Source organism: Aegilops tauschii, chromosome 6 (genome assembly GCF_002575655.3).
Source record: "Aegilops tauschii subsp. strangulata cultivar AL8/78 chromosome 6, Aet v6.0, whole genome shotgun sequence".
Taxonomy (NCBI): Eukaryota; Viridiplantae; Streptophyta; class Magnoliopsida; order Poales; family Poaceae; genus Aegilops; species Aegilops tauschii.
Window position 1 is genome coordinate 433,132,737 of NC_053040.3, and position 16,214 is coordinate 433,148,950.

Genomic DNA, 16,214 nt, shown 5'->3' on the forward strand with positions numbered 1-16,214 from the left:
TTTTGGCAACTTTTTATACTATTTTTGGGACTAACATATTGATCCAGTGCCCAGTGCCAGTTCCTGTTTGTTGCATGTTTTATGTTTCGCAGAAACCCCATATCAAACGGAGTCCAAACGGGATAAAAACGGACGGAGAATTATTTTGGAATATTTATGATTTTGGGAAGTAAAATCAACGCGAGACGGTACCCGAGGGGGACACGATGCAGGGGGGCACGCCCCGGGGGCAGGCGCGCCCTGGACCCTCGTGGGCACCCCGTAAGGCGGTTGGCGCTCTTCTTTTGCCACAAGAAAGCTAATTTTATGAGAAAGATCTGGGCTAAAGATTCAACCCAATCGGAGTTACGGATCTCCGGATATAAAAGAAACGGTGAAAGGGTAGCAGAACAAAACGCAGAGACAGAGAGAAACAGATAGACAGATCCAATCTCGGAGGGGCTTTCGCCCCTCCCACGCCATGGAGGCCAAGGACCAGAGGGGAAACCCTTCTCCCATCTAGGGAGGAGGTCAAGGAAGAAGAAGACGAAGGGGCCCCCTCTCCCCTTCTCTTCCGGTGGCGTCGTCGTGGCCATCATCATCACCGCAATCTTCACCAACAACTTCACCGCCATCATCACCAACTCTTCCCCCTCTATGCAGCGGTGTAACCTCTCTCTTACCCGCTGTAATCTCTAATTAAACATGGTGCTCAACGCTATATATTATTTCCCAATGATGTATGGCTATCCTATGATGTTTGAGTAGATCCGTTTTGTCCTATGGGTTATTTGATGATCAAGATTGGTTTGAGTTGCATGTTTTATTATTGGTGCTGTCCTATGGTGCTCTCCGTGTCGCGCAAGCATGAGGGATCCCCGCTGTAGGGTTTGCAATATGTTCATGATTTGCTTATGGTGGGTGGCGTGAGTGACAGAAGCACAGACCCGAGTAAGTAGGTTGTTTGCGTATGGGATAAAGAGGACTTGATACTTTAATGCTATGGTTGGGTTTTACCTTAATGATCTTTAGTAGTTGCGGATGCTTGCTAGAGTTCCAATCATAAGTGCATATGATCCAAGTAGAGAAAGTATGTTAGCTTATGCCTCTCCCTCAAATAAAATTCCAATAATGATTACCGGTCTAGTTATCGATTGCCTAGGGACAAATAACTTTCTCGTGACAAAAAGCTCTCTACTAAAACTAACTTAGTTGTGTCTTCATCTAAACAGCCCCTACTTTTTATTTACGCTCTCTTTATATTCTTGCAAACCTATCCAAAAACACCTACAAATTACTTCTAGTTTCATACTTGTTTCCGGTAAAGCGAACGTCAAGCGTGCGTAGAGTTGTATCGGTGGTCGATAGAACTTGAGGGAATATTTGTTCTACCTTTGGCTCCTCGTTGGGTTCAACACTCTTACTTATCGAAAGAGGCTACAATTGATCCCCTATACTTGTGGGTTATCAGCGGAGTCTCGTCCCGAAAGCTTGCTTATGATCTTTCTTTGGAGGAAAGACTTCATATAGCAGAAGATGGGCACCGAAGGGCCAACAGGGGGCCCACGAGGCAGGGGGCGCGCCCCCACCCTCGTGGCCAGGGTGTGGGCCCCCTCTGGTATTTCTTTCGCTCAGTATTTTTTATTATTTCCAAAAACAACTTCCGTGGAGTTTCAGGACTTTTGGAGTTGTGCAGAATAGGTCTCTAATATTTGCTCATTTTCCAGCCCAGAATTCCAGCTGCCGGCATTCTCCCTCCTTATGTAAACCTTGTAAAATAAGAGAGAATAGGCATAAGTATTGTGACATAATGTGTAATAACAGCCCATAATGCAATAAATATCGATATAAAAGCATGATGCAAAATGGACATATCAACTCCCCCAAGCTTAGACCTCGCTTGTCCTCAAGCGGAAGCCGATAACGATTAATATGTCCACATGTTTAGAGGTAGAGGTGTCGATAAAATAAAATACGGTCATGAGGGCATCATGATCATTCTTATAATAGCAACATATATGGATATTGTCATATGATTTCTTATGCTCAAGTAATAATCTATTCACAATGCAAAGTATAAATCAGAATCTTTATTGAGAACTAACAAACTATCATCTCAGTCATTGAGGCAATTGCAATTTATCATAACATCAGAAAGAGTCTATGTCAGAGCTTTTTAGCAAGTCCACATACTCAACTATCATTTAGTCTTTCACAATTGCTAACACTCACGCAATACTTGTGGTTACGGAGTTTTAATCGGACACAGAGAAAGATAGGGGCTTATAGTTTCGCCTCCCAACCTTTTACCTCAAGGGTAATGTCAACAATAATAGTTCATGCTAACTTACATCCAATTAGATATATATATCAGGATCTTTCCAACACATTGTGCTTGCCAAAGGACAAAATGTAAAAAAGGAAAGGTGAAGATCACCATGACTCTTGCATAAGGTAGAAGATAGAAGTAAAAGATAGGCCCGTCGCAGAGGGAAGCAGAGGTTGCCATGCGCTTTCAGGGTTGGATGCACAAAATCTTAATGCGAAAGAACGTCACTTTATATTGCCACTTGTGATATGGACCTTTATTATGCAGTCCGTCGCTTTTATTTCTTCCACATCACAAGATCGTATAAAGCTTATTTCCTCCACACTAATCAATCATACATATTTAGAGAGCAATTTTTATTGCTTGCACCGATGACAACTTACTTGAAGGATCTTACTCAATCCATAGGTAGATATAGTGGACTCTCATGGCAAAACTGGCTTTAAGGGTTTTTGGAAGCACAAGTAGTATCTCTACTTGGTGCAAAGAATTTGGCTAGCATGAGGGAGAAAGGCAAACTCAACATGTTGGATGATCCATGACAATATACTTTATCTCAGATATAAGAAAATATAACCCATCACATTGTCTTCCTTGTCCAACATCAACTCTTTAGCATGTCATATTTTAATGAGTGCTCCCAATCATAAAAGATGTCCAAGATAGTATATTTATATGTGAAACCTCTCTTTCTTTATTACTTCTTATTAATTGCACCGATGACCAAAGCTATGTTTGTCAACTCTCAACAACTTTTAATCATCATACTCTTTCTATGTGAAGTCATTACTCTCCATAAGATCAATATGATCTCTTTTTATTTCTTTTTATTCTTTATTTTTCTTTTATTCCCTCAAGATCATAGCAAAATAATCAAGCCCTTGACTCAACACTAATCTTTATTATATGGCTCACGAACTCGATTACATAGAGGGATCATAAAGCAAAACTCAAAACTAAATCATACTAAAACTTTTATTCTACTAGATCAAAATATTACTAAAAGGATCAAACTAAGAAAAACGGTAAAGATAGGAGATGTGCTGGTGATATGATACCGGGGCACCTCCCCCAAGCTTGGCAGTTGCCAAGGGGAGTGCCCATACCCATATGATTATGTATCCTTCTTCGGAGATGGTGATGATGGAGTTGTTGATGATGACAGTTGTGTCTTTAGCTTCTTCATACTATAATTGATAAGGGCAATTTCCTCTTTTAAATCATCGACCTCCGATTCCAGCTTCAAGATCTTGTCACATAAATCTCCTTTGCTTTTCTGCCGAATACGAGAAGGAATAGATCGGTTGTTAGATAGTTTAGCCCTCTTATGGAGACTAGATTTCTTGAACTTCACGTGCATATCCCCAGGTTGAGGTAGAGGGACATCCTCCTCCTCCGAACTTGAATCATTGATCCTCATCAAATGAGCATCCTCCTCCTCATCCGTAGTTCGACCACAAGGAGATAGATCCCCATAGGTCTTTGGGTCAGCAATGAGGTGTGAGACATAGCTCTCTCCGTCGGAATCCTGAGATGACATCTTGCTCCAAATCTGCTACAGAAATAGCTCGAAACAAGAACAAAGGACAATTGCGTGGTACAGGAGTCAAAACCTTCGGGAGATTATATAATGAATTTTTACCGACCAAAATACGTATCGTGCAAGAAAACGGAGTCCGGAGAGCACACGAGGTGCCCACGAGGCAGGGGGCGCGCCCAGGGGGTAGGGCACGCCATCCACCCTCGTGGAGACCTCGTGTCCTTCCCGGACTGCTTCTTATTTTTCTATTTTTCTAAATTTCCAAAACGGAGAAAAATTGCCATTAGAACTGTTTTGGAGTCGGTTTACTTACCGTACCACATACCTATTCCTTTTCGGAGTCTGAAACGTTCCGGAAAGTGTCCCTTATGTATTCTTCCGGGGTTACGGTTTCAATAACATTGGTTTCAACATTTATAGGATTACCTGAGATATAATGTTTAATTCTTTGACCGTTCACCACCTTCGGATTTGTGCCCTCGAAGTTGTTGATTTTTATGGCACCGGAACGATAGACCTCCTCGATAACGTAAGGACCTTCCCATTTAGAGAGAAGTTTTCCTGCAAAAAATCTTAGACGAGAGTTGTATAGCAATACATAATCACCTACATTAAACTCACGCTTTTGTATTCTTTTGTCATGCCATCTTTTAACTTTTTCTTTAAACAACTTGGCATTCTCATAGGCTTGGGTTCTCCATTCATCAAGTGAGCTAATGTCAAATAACCTCTTCTCACCGGCAAGTTTAAAATCATAGTTGATCTCTTTAATGGCCCAATATGCCTTATGTTCTAGTTCGAGAGGTAAGTGACATGCTTTTCCATAAACCATTTTATACGGAGACATACCCATATGATTTTTATATGTAGTTCTATAGGCCCATAATGCATCATCAAGTTTCTAGGACCAATTCTTTCTAGATTATTAACAGTCTTTTGCAAAATTAATTTGAGTTCTCTATTACTCAATTCTACTTGACCATTAGACTGTGGGTGATATGGAGATGCAATTCTATGATTAACATCATACTTGGCAAGCATTTTACGGAAAGCACCATGAATAAAATGTGAACCACCATCAGTCATTAAATATCTAGGGACTCAAAACCTCGAAAAAATAACTTCTTTAAGCATCTTAATAGAAGTGTTATGATCAGCACTACTAGTTGGAATAGCTTCTACCCACTTAGTAACGTAATCAACAGCAACTAAAATATGTGTATATCCATTAGAGGTAGGAAACGGTCCCATATAATCAAAGCCCCAAACATCAAATGGTTCAATAACAAGTGAATAATTCATAGGCATTTCTTGACGTCTACAAATATTACCAATTCTTTGACATTCATCACAGGATAAGACAAACTTACGGGCATCCTTGAAGAGAGTAGGCCAATAAAACCCGGATTGCAATACCTTATGTGCAGTTCTATCTCCAGCGTGGTGTCCTCCTTAAGCCTGGGAGTGACACTTGCGTAGGATCTGTTCCTGTTCATGCTCAGGTACACAACGTCTAATAACACCATCTACTCCTTCTTTATAAAGATGTGGGTCATCCCAAAAGTAATGTCTCAAATCATAGAAAAACTTTTTCTTTTGCTGGTATGTGAAACTAGGTGGTATAAATTTAGCAACAATGTAATTAGCATAATCAGCATACCATGGAGTAGTACGAGAAGCATTTATGACATTTAATTGTTCATCAAGAAAGCTATCATCAATAGGTAGTGGGCCATCAAGAACATTTTCTAACCTAGACAAGTTGTCCGCAACGGGGTTCTCAGCTCCCTTTCTATCAATAATATGCAAATCAAATTCTTGTAGCAAGAGAACCCATCTAAGAAGTCTACGTTTAGCATCTTTCTTTTCCATAAGATATTTAATAGCAGCATGATCAGTGTGAATAGTTACTTTAGAATCAACAATATAAGGTCTGAACTTATCACAAGCAAATACAACTGCTAAGAATTCCTTTTCAGTAGTAGCATAATTTCTCTGGGCATTGTCTAGATTTTTACTAGCATATTGAATAACATTTAATTTCTTATCAACTCTTTGCCCTAGAACAGCACCTACAGCATAATCACTAGCATCACACATAATTTCAAAGGGTAAATTCCAATCAGGTGGCTGAACAATAGGTGCAGAAATCAATGCTTTCTTAAGTATTTCAAATGCTTCTACACAATCATCATCAAAGACAAATGGTATATCTTTTTGTAATAGATTAGTCAGAGGCCGAGAAATTTTTGAGAAGTCCTTAATGAACCTCCTATAAAATCCAGCGTGACCAAGGAAACTTCTTATACCTTTGATGTCCTTGAGACATGGCATCTTTTCAATAGCATCAACTTTAGCTTTATCAACTTCAATACCTCTTTCGGAAATTTTATGCCCCAAGACAATACCTTCATTAACCATAAAGTGGCACTTTTCCCAATTCAAGACAAGATTAGTTTCCTCACATCTCTGCAAAACTCGATCAAGGTTGCTCAAGCAATCATCAAAAGAGGATCCATAGACGGGGAAATCGTCCATGAAAACCTCACAAATCTTTTCACAAAAATCAGAGAATATAGCCATCATGCATCTCTGAAAGGTAGCAGGTGCATTACATAAACCAAAAGGCATGCGTCTATAAACAAAAGTACCGAAAGGGCAAGTAAAAGTGGTCTTTGCTTGATCATCAGCTGACACAGGTATTTGAGAGAAACCAGAATAACCATCTAGAAAGCAAAAATGTGTATGTTTGGATAATCTTTCTAGCATTTGATCAATAAAAGGTAAGGGGTAATGATCTTTTTTAGTAGCCTTATTTAATTTGCGGAAATCAATTACCATCCTATAACCTGTAATAATTCTTGCAGAATCAATTCATCTTTATCATTAGGAACGATAGTAATACCTCCTTTCTTAGGGACACAATGGACAGGACTTACCCACTGGCTATCAGCAACAGGATAAATTATACCTGCCTCAAGGAGCTTTAGTATTTCCTTTCTTACCACTTCTTCCATCTTAGGATTTAGCCGTTGTTGATGATCAATAACTGGTTTGGCGTCTTTCTCCAAATTTATTTTATGTTGACATAGAGTGGAACTAATGCCCTTAACATCATCAAGAGTATATCCAATAGCAGCACGGTGCTTCTTCAGAGTTTTTAATAATTTTTCTTCCTCCTTCTCTGAAAGGTTAGCACTAATAATAACAAGATATATCTTCTTTTCATCAAGATAAGCATATTTAAGAGTATCAGGCAATGGTTTAAGCTCAAACACGGGATCACCCTTGGGTGGAGGAGGATCCCCTAGGATTTCAATAGGCAAATTGTGTTTCAGAATAGGTCCCTGCTTAAAGAACACTTCATCTATGTCCCTTCTTTCATTCATAAACATATCATTTTCATGGTCTAGCAAATATTGTTCTAAAGGATCACTAGGAGGTACGGCAATAGAAGCAAGACCAATAATTTCATATTTACTAGGCAATTCCTCTTCACGGTGTTGTCTACGAAATTTAGAAAAGTTGAACTCATGAGACACATCACCTAAACCAATAGTAACAACATCCTTTTCGCAGTCTATCCTAGCATTAACAGTGTTTAAGAAGGGTCTACCAAATATAATGGGACAAAAGCTATCTTGTGGGGAACCAAGAACAAGAAAATCAGCAGGATATTTAGTTTTCCCACAGAAGACTTCAACATCTCTTACAATCCCAATTGGTGAAATAGTATCTCTATTGGCAAGCTTAATAGTAACATCAATATCTTCTAACTCAGCAGGTGCAATATCATGCATAATTTCTTTGTATAAGTCAATAGGTATTGCACTAGCACTAGCACCCATATCGCACAAGCCATGATAACAATGATCTCCTATTTTAACAGAAATAACAGGCATGCCTACCACAGGTCTATGTTTATCTTTAGCACAAGGTTTAGCAATTCTAGCAGTTTCATCACAGAAATAAATAACATGCCCATCAATATTATCAGCCAAGAGATCTTTAACAATAGCAATATTAGGTTCAACTTTAACTTGCTCAGGAGGTGTATAAGTTCTAACATTGCTTTTACGAACCACAGTTGAAGCTTTAGCATGATCCTTCATTCTAACAGGGAAAAGGTGGTTTCTCAACATAGGCAGTAGAAACAATAGGATCATTATAAGTGATAGTTTTTTCTTCAACTTTAATAGGTGCAGCTACTTTTACTTCTATGGGAGGATGATATTTAAACCACTTCTCTTTAGGGAGATCAACATGAGTAGCAAAAGATTCACAGAAAGAAGCTACTATCTTAGAGTCAAGTCCATATTTAGTGCTAAATTTACGGAAAACATCGGTATCCATAAAAGATTTAACACAATCAAACTTAGGTGTCATACCTGACTCCTTACCTTCGTCGAGATCCCAATCTTCAGAGTTGCGTTTAATTCTTTCCAATAAATCCCATTAGAATTCAATAGTCTTCATCATAAAAGAGCCAGCACAAGAAGTATCGAGCATGGTGCGATTGTTATCAGAAAGCCGAGCATAAAAGTTTTGAATAATCATTTCTCTTGAGAGCTCATGATTGGGGCATGAATATAACATTGATTTAAGCCTCCCCCAAGCTTGAGCGATAATTTCTCCTTCGCGAGGCCAAAAATTATATATATAATTGCGATCACGATGAACAAGATGCATAGGATAAAACTTCTGATGAAATTCCAATTTCAATCGTTTGTAGTACGCAAGGAAGAAAGTACGTTTCCCCCTGACTGCTGGGACCCACCAGCTACATCTTCGCACGCAAGGAAGTACGTCCGGGCAAAAAAACGATTCGCCCCCCTGACTGCTGGGACCCACCAGCTACATCTTCGCAGGCAAGGAAGTGCCTGACAGTCGGGACCCACCTGGTTGAAGCGTACGTAGCGTTGTCATTCTGGTCGCGAACGTGTACGTACATACTGGTCGATGTAGAGGCGCGCACGAGTCATAGTAGAGGCGCACACGTAGCATGTACACGTACGTACGGCGGCCAGTGTGCAAGAAAGAAAATACGGTCACGTACGTACATACGGGCAGGGTCTCGAACGCCTACTCGCGCATACGTACGGCCAGGGCTCGTGTACATGGTTGGGTCGGAACGGAGAAACTGCGTCGTCGTCCTGTTCATGGGGAGCCACCCGGCTGGGTCGGAACGGAATGCATCGTCGTGTTCATCGGGAGGGCTTGGACGGAACAGCCGATGGAAACGAGGCCTGGCGTACCGCAGAACGGAGGAAACGGCCTTGTGTTCGACCGGTGATGACCCACAAGTATAGGGGATCTATCGTAGTCCTTTCGATAACTAAGAGTGTCGAACCCAACGAGGAGCAGAAGGAAATGATAAGCGGTTTTCAGCAAGGTGTTCTCTGCAAGCACTGAAATTATAGGTAACAAATAGTTTTGTGATAAGATAATTTGTAACAAGCAACAAGTAACAAAAGTAAATAAAGTGCAGCAAGGTGGCCCAATCCTTTTTGTAGCAAAGGACAAGCCTGGACAAACTCTTATATAAAGGAAAGCGCTCCCAAGGACACATGGGAATTATCGTCAAGCTAGTTTTCATCACGTTCATATGATTCGCGTTCGGTACTTTGATAATTTGATATGTGGGTGGACCGGTGCTTGGGTGCTGTCCTTACTTGGACAAGCATCCCACTTATGATTAACCCCTATTGCAAGCATCCGCAACTACAAAAGAAGTATTAAGGTAAACCTAACCATAGCATGAAACATATGGATCCAAATCAGCCCCTTACGAAGCAACGCATAAACTAGGGTTTAAGCTTTTGTCACTCTAGCAACCCATCATCTACTTATTACTTCCCAATGCATTCCTCTAGGCCCAAATAATGGTGAAGTGTCATGTAGTCGACGTTCACATAACACCACTAGAGGAGAGACAACATACATCTCATCAAAATATCGAACGAATACCAAATTCACATGACTACTAATCGCAAGACTTCTCCCATGTCCTCAGGAACAAACGTAACTACTCACAAAGCATATTCATGTTCATAATCAGAGGAGTATTAATATGCATAATGGATCTGAACATATGATCTTCCACCAAATAAACCAACTAGCATCAACTACAAGGAGTAATCAACACTACTAGCAACCTACAGGTACCAATCCTAGACTTAGAGACAAGAATTGGATACAAGAGATGAACTAGGGTTTGAGAGGAGATGGTGTTGGTGAAGATGTTGATGGAGATTGGCCCCCTCCCGATGAGAGGAGCGTTGGTGATGACGATGGCGATGATTTCCCCCTCCCGGAGGGAAGTGTCCCCGGCAGAACAGCTCCGCCGGAGCCCTAAATTGGTTCCACCAAGGTTCCGCCTCGTGGCGGCGGAGTCTCGTCCCGAAAGCTTGCTTATGATTTTTCTTCGGACGAAAGACTTCATATAGCAGAAGATGGGCACCGGAGGGCCAAAAGGGGGCCCACGAGGCAGGGGGTGTGCCCATGGGGGTAGGGCGCACCCCCACCCCCGTGGCCAGGGTGTGGGCCCCCTCTGGTATTTCTTCCGCTCAGTATTTTTTATTATTTCAAAAAACAACTTCCGTGGAGTTTCAGGACTTTTGGAGTTGTGTAGAATAGGTCTCTAATATTTGCTCCTTTTCCAGCCCAGAATTCCAGTTGCCGGCATTCTCCCTCCTTATGTAAACCTTGTAAGATAAGAGAGAATAGGCATAAGTATTGTGACATAATGTGTAATAACAGCCCATAATGCAATAAATATCGATAAAAAAAGCATGATGCAAAATGGACGTATCAACCGGCCACGTTCGAAACGGGATCCTGTTCATCGGGAGGGTCTGGCGTACCGCAAAACGGAGGAAACGGACCTCCTACGTAGGGGTGGAAAGTGGTAGCGGATAATCCGAAATATCCGATATTCGTATTCGATAAAATGCCTATTCGTATCCGACACATCCGCATCCGAACAAAAATGGAAATTATCCGTATTCGAATTTATTTAACAAATAAAAAATAAAATATGGTACGAGATTTTCACACAAATATGGATATGGAAGTGGATATATCCGTATCCGAATAAAATTATGGAAGGTAATTTTCAAAAATCTAGCCCCAATATTTCAATTATTCAACGTAAAAGCCAAATAAGTGGTCAAATTTTACCCTTTTATGATTAAACATAGAAACTATCATGCATTACAATAGAGTTTAATCATAAACCTATTTACCATTGACTTATTGTATGTCACAAGTTGATTATTTCATGTCACGTAGCTATTAACTAATATACAAAAGCAATATGTCGCTATTATTCGTATCGTTCCGAATCAAGAAAACATCTGATACGTATTCGTATCCGAATAACATCCGGACCGCCTCTGTATTCGATAACATCCGTATTCGCATTCGTATTCGTTTTGAAAATATGAAAATGGAAGTGGTAAGAGCACTATCCGATCCGCATCCGATCCGTTTCCACCCCTACTCCTACGGTCGAAATGGGGTCCTGTTGATCGGGAGGGGTGTGGCGTACCGCAAAACGGAGGAAACGAACTTGTGTTGGAGCACTACGGTCGAAACGGGGGTCCTGTTCATCGGGAGGGGTGTGGCCTACCGCAAAACGGGACTCCACGGGATACTGTTCATCTCCACCGTCGACCCCCTCCAGGCTCCACGGGCTACTGTTCATCCACCGTCGACCTCCTCCAGCCTCCACCTGCGACTGTTCATCCACGGGCTCCTGTTCATCCAGCCTCCACTGCGCGCTACTCCACTGGATACTGTTCAACCAGCCCTCTCCACGGGCTCCTGTTCAACCACCCCTCCACGGGCTACTTGTTCATCCAGCCCTCCACCGTCTACTGTTCATCCAGCCCTCCACGGGGTGGTCCTGTTCATCCAGCCCTCTATGGGGTCCTGTTCATTCAGCCCCAAGCGGCTCGATCGATCGGAGTCCTGTTCTTCCAGAGGAAACACCACGGGGTCCTGTTCATCCACCCCCACCGGGAACTGTTCATCCAAACCCCCCCCCAGCAACGCTCACTGTTCATCCAGAGGCAGCATCGATCGGCTTCAGTTAGCAGCAGTAGCGAAGGAATCACTCGATCGGGTTCAGTTAACAGCCATCGATCGATCGCTCGGGTTCAGTAACGCGTAGCCTACAGTGCAATCGCTCGGGTTCAGTTAGAGCCCAACGCCTCGCTCGGGTTCAGTTAGAGCCCAACGCCTCCACCTACGAGAGAAACGCGCATCGCTCGGCCCCGACCACCCACCGTAACCGGGAACACCCCGATGTTTTCCTCGCCCTCGCTTCTACCACGGTTTTTTCTGTCATGGACGGCCCAAACAATGTCATGCAGTTGCGTCTCCGGCCCGCCCAGGACGAAAAGCCCATTTTCTGTCATGATTTTTTGTCATAGAAGTAGGACCCCACCACATCTATGATGATACCGGGTTTTGTCACAATTATCGTCATAGAAGTGTCATAAGTATGATAGGAAAAAAATTCATCCGTCCCAAAATGTCACGCATGTGTGTTTTTTTGTAGAGATTATGGGTACCCAGGATATTGTTTCTTGAGATCTTCTGAAGTGGTTTCAGTTTTGGACTTCTTTTGTTGCAGCGTTTATTTGCACCGGTCACCAACTTTGACAACCAGTGTATATAATATGTTGCTTTGTTCCCTATATTTGCACTCGTGGCGAACTTTGATGCCCAGTGGATGTAATATGTGTAATAGACGTGATAGCCTAGCGTAAGTTGCTTGCTTATTTATTTCCTTGTTGTCTTGTTTATTTGTTTGCTTGTAGTTAGTGCAGTTCTTTTTCCGTGGTTTGGCCGCAATAACCTATTTTTTAAAACTAGGCCACAATAACCATGGGCTACATATTTACTGTAGTTACCATGGGCCTCCTACGGGCCGTAGAAACAATGGGCCTTGTAAGGGCCATAGAAACAATGGGCCTTGTAAGGGCCATAGAAACAATGGGCCTTCTACGGGCCATAGCATCAATGGGCCTTCTACGAGCCGTATGATCGATCGGCCAAACATGGGCCAATAACAGACCGCATAATGGGTCGTAAATGGGCTAGATTTGGAATCGTCCATTCATGGGCCGACAATAACAGGTCGTCGTTAATCGGCCATATTTGATGACGCTATGAAAACGGCCCAACGGATTAATGGGCCGCAAATGGGCCGATTGTTACCACGGGCTGAATTTGGCCCACAAGCAGAAAAGGCCAATAACGGGTCGTAAGTAACCGAATGCTCGAAATAAGCCCAAGAATAAATGGGCCCTGAGAAGGCCGAAAGATAACACGGGTTGGAAACGGCCCAATGAAATAATGGGTTGTTAGTGGGTATGAAGCGATACACTATTCATTGTGGGCCAGATTCACTACGGGCCGTTAATGGGCCAAGAGTTACAAATGGCCTCGTATGGGCCGAAATACATCATGGGCCATACATGGGCCGGAAGTTACAACGGGCTGGAATCATATTGGACGGACCAAATGAAGCTACTGGGCTCAATTCCGATAGGCCGTAACGGGCCGTGAGTTAGCGGGCCGTAAATGGGCTATATAGGAACAGGCTTTCCGTGGGCCGGCCCGTTACCTTTTGACCAAGTCAAACGGGCCGGCCTTTTCACCGGAATGGGCCTTTGTTGGGCCGTGCCACATGTCGACCTATCATAGGCGCCTCCTATCCAGTGAATGGATGACATCTGTCCCAACGGTGAGCGAACACGTGTTTCCTCTGGCCAATGACAATTTTACACGTGGAAAATCCTCATTGGTCCGGGCTTTTAACGGGTTATCGGATCCAAAACCGGACCCGATAGCTTAACGGCGACCCGTTACGGTGGATGCCACGTGTCGGTCACCCTTGACGAAAGCACTTCCATGACGCGGCATTTCTCGTCATGGAAGTGAACACTTCTGTGATGATAATTTTGGTAATGTCATGGAACACTTCTACGACAGCACAGGTATGACTATCTTGATTCTGTCATAAAATCGTCATGGATGTACATGCATGACAGAAAACGTGACCTACTGTGACAAACACGTATCATCACGGAAGTGTCTTTTTTTGTAGTGGATTTCTGGAATATTGGGGTATTTATAGAGCAAAGAGGCGGTTCGGGGGGCACCCGAGGTGGGCATAACCCACCAGGGCACGCCTGGGCCTCCTGGCGCGCCCTGGTGGGTTGTCCCCTCTTTGGGACTCCCCCCAAGTGCAACTAGGGCCCAACTTCTTCCTTTTGGTCTATAAACAATCATCCTGAAGTTTCGTTGCATTTGGACTCCGTCTGGTATTGATTTTCTGCGATGTAAAAAAATGGAAAAAACAACAACTGGCACTTGGCACTATGTCAATAGGTTAGTATCAAAAAATGATATAAAATGATTATAAAACATCCAAGATTGATAATAAAATAGCATGGAACAATCGAAAATTATAGATACGTTGGAGACGTATCACTCCCCTCCTTTATATACGGAGGAGGGGGCACCCCATAGACACACAAGTTGATCTTTAGCCGTGTGCGGTGCCCCCCTCCACAATTTTACACCTCGGTCATATTGTTGTAGTGCTTAGGCGAAGCCCTGCGCCGGTAACTTCATCATCACCGTCACCACGCCGTCGTGCTGACGGAACTCTCCCTCGGCCTCAGCTGGATCAAGAGTTTGAGGGACGTCACCGAGCTGAATGTGTGCAGATCGCGGAGGTGCCGTCCGTTCAGTACTTGATCGGTTGGATCACGAAGACGTTCGACTACATCAACCGCGTTACTAAATGCTTCCGCTTTCGGTCTACGAGGGTACGTGGACACACTCTCCCCGCTCGTTGCTATACTTCTCCTAGATAGATCTTGCGTGATCTAGGATTTTTTTTTGAAATACTACGTTCCCCAAGAAATTCTTTCAAAATGCACCTTTAGGTCCTAATTCCTTAGTAAGTGGTTCACCCGAGGTCCTTTTTTCACAAGCGCTCGCTGACCTGCCCGCGTGGCGCGTTCACCCACACCACATCAACAGAGGGCCCAATCGCAAGGCGAGAAAATACACTAGAGGTCTTAAAAAATTTTGGGCAGTGTCACTTTAGTCCTACTTCTTTGAAAATGCACGTTTAGGTCCTAATTCTATAGTAAGTGGTTCACCCGAGGTACTTTTTTGCATGATTGCTCACTCACCTGCTCGGTTGCGTGTTTACCCATGCCACATCGGCTTAGGGTCAATAGCAGATGAGGAACATTGCAAAAAAAACCTAATTTTTGGCCGCTATCGTCCCATAGCTATGTGATTACCTCCACTCTGCCACAATCAGTAGCTGTAGGCATTGATTTAGTTTCATTTGCGTTGTTTCATTAAGTTTCTCAAACCGCTTGCTCTGATTTGAGGTTAGGTGGTAGGAGCCTGTGGAGGAGGCGGTGCCGACGATGCTGCTGCAATGCTCCTCTTCGTCACCCGCCCTGCCGAGAAGCTTGCTATCCCAGCCATGGCAACGGCGAGAGAGAGAGACGGCGAGAGAGAGAGAGACAGAGAGAGAGAGCGGGAAGGGGAGGGGGAGAGAGAGAGAGGGGTTTACAAGGGGCTTTCCGTAAAAAAAGAGCAACCGCAGCAACCTCTAAGTTGACATGGTGTGGCTCAACGCATCACGCGAGCAGGTCAACAGCCGCTCATGCAAAAAAGGACCTCGGGTGAACCACTTACTATAGAATTAGGATCTAAACGTGCATTTCGAAAGAAGTAGGACTAAAGTGACACTGCCCAGAAACTTTTAGGACGTTTCTCGCCTGGCGGCTGGGCCCTCTGTCGAGGTGGCATCGGTCAACGCACCACGCAGGCAGGTCAATGAGCGCTCGTCAAAAAAGGACCTCGGGTGAACCACTTACTAAAGAATTAGGACCTAAAGGTGCATTTTGAAAGAATTAGGACTAAAATGACACCCCGACAAAAACTTTTAGAGCATCTCCACAAGGCCCCCCAACAGCCCCCTCAGGAGGCCTTTTTCATCGCCGGTGCCCATTTTTTCCCCAGTCATGCCCCCAAAAGGTCAAATAGCGCCGGATTTTGCCGAAATTACGCCCGGCGGTCCCAACCCAAACCCAGAAAGCTGGGGGCGCCGACGCTCTTTTTTGCATGCAAAACCCCCCACAAGTCAGCCTCTCTCCTCACTTTCTCTCCTCTTTTCCTCACAGCATCTCACCTCTTTTCCTGCGGCACATCTCGCACAAGTACGCCACGCCGACGGAGCAGACCGTACTCCTCGTCGGAGCAGACCGACTCGTCCTAATTCGCAGGCGCCGGATCCACGGCCTGCGCGAGCGCCGCCGCTCTGTG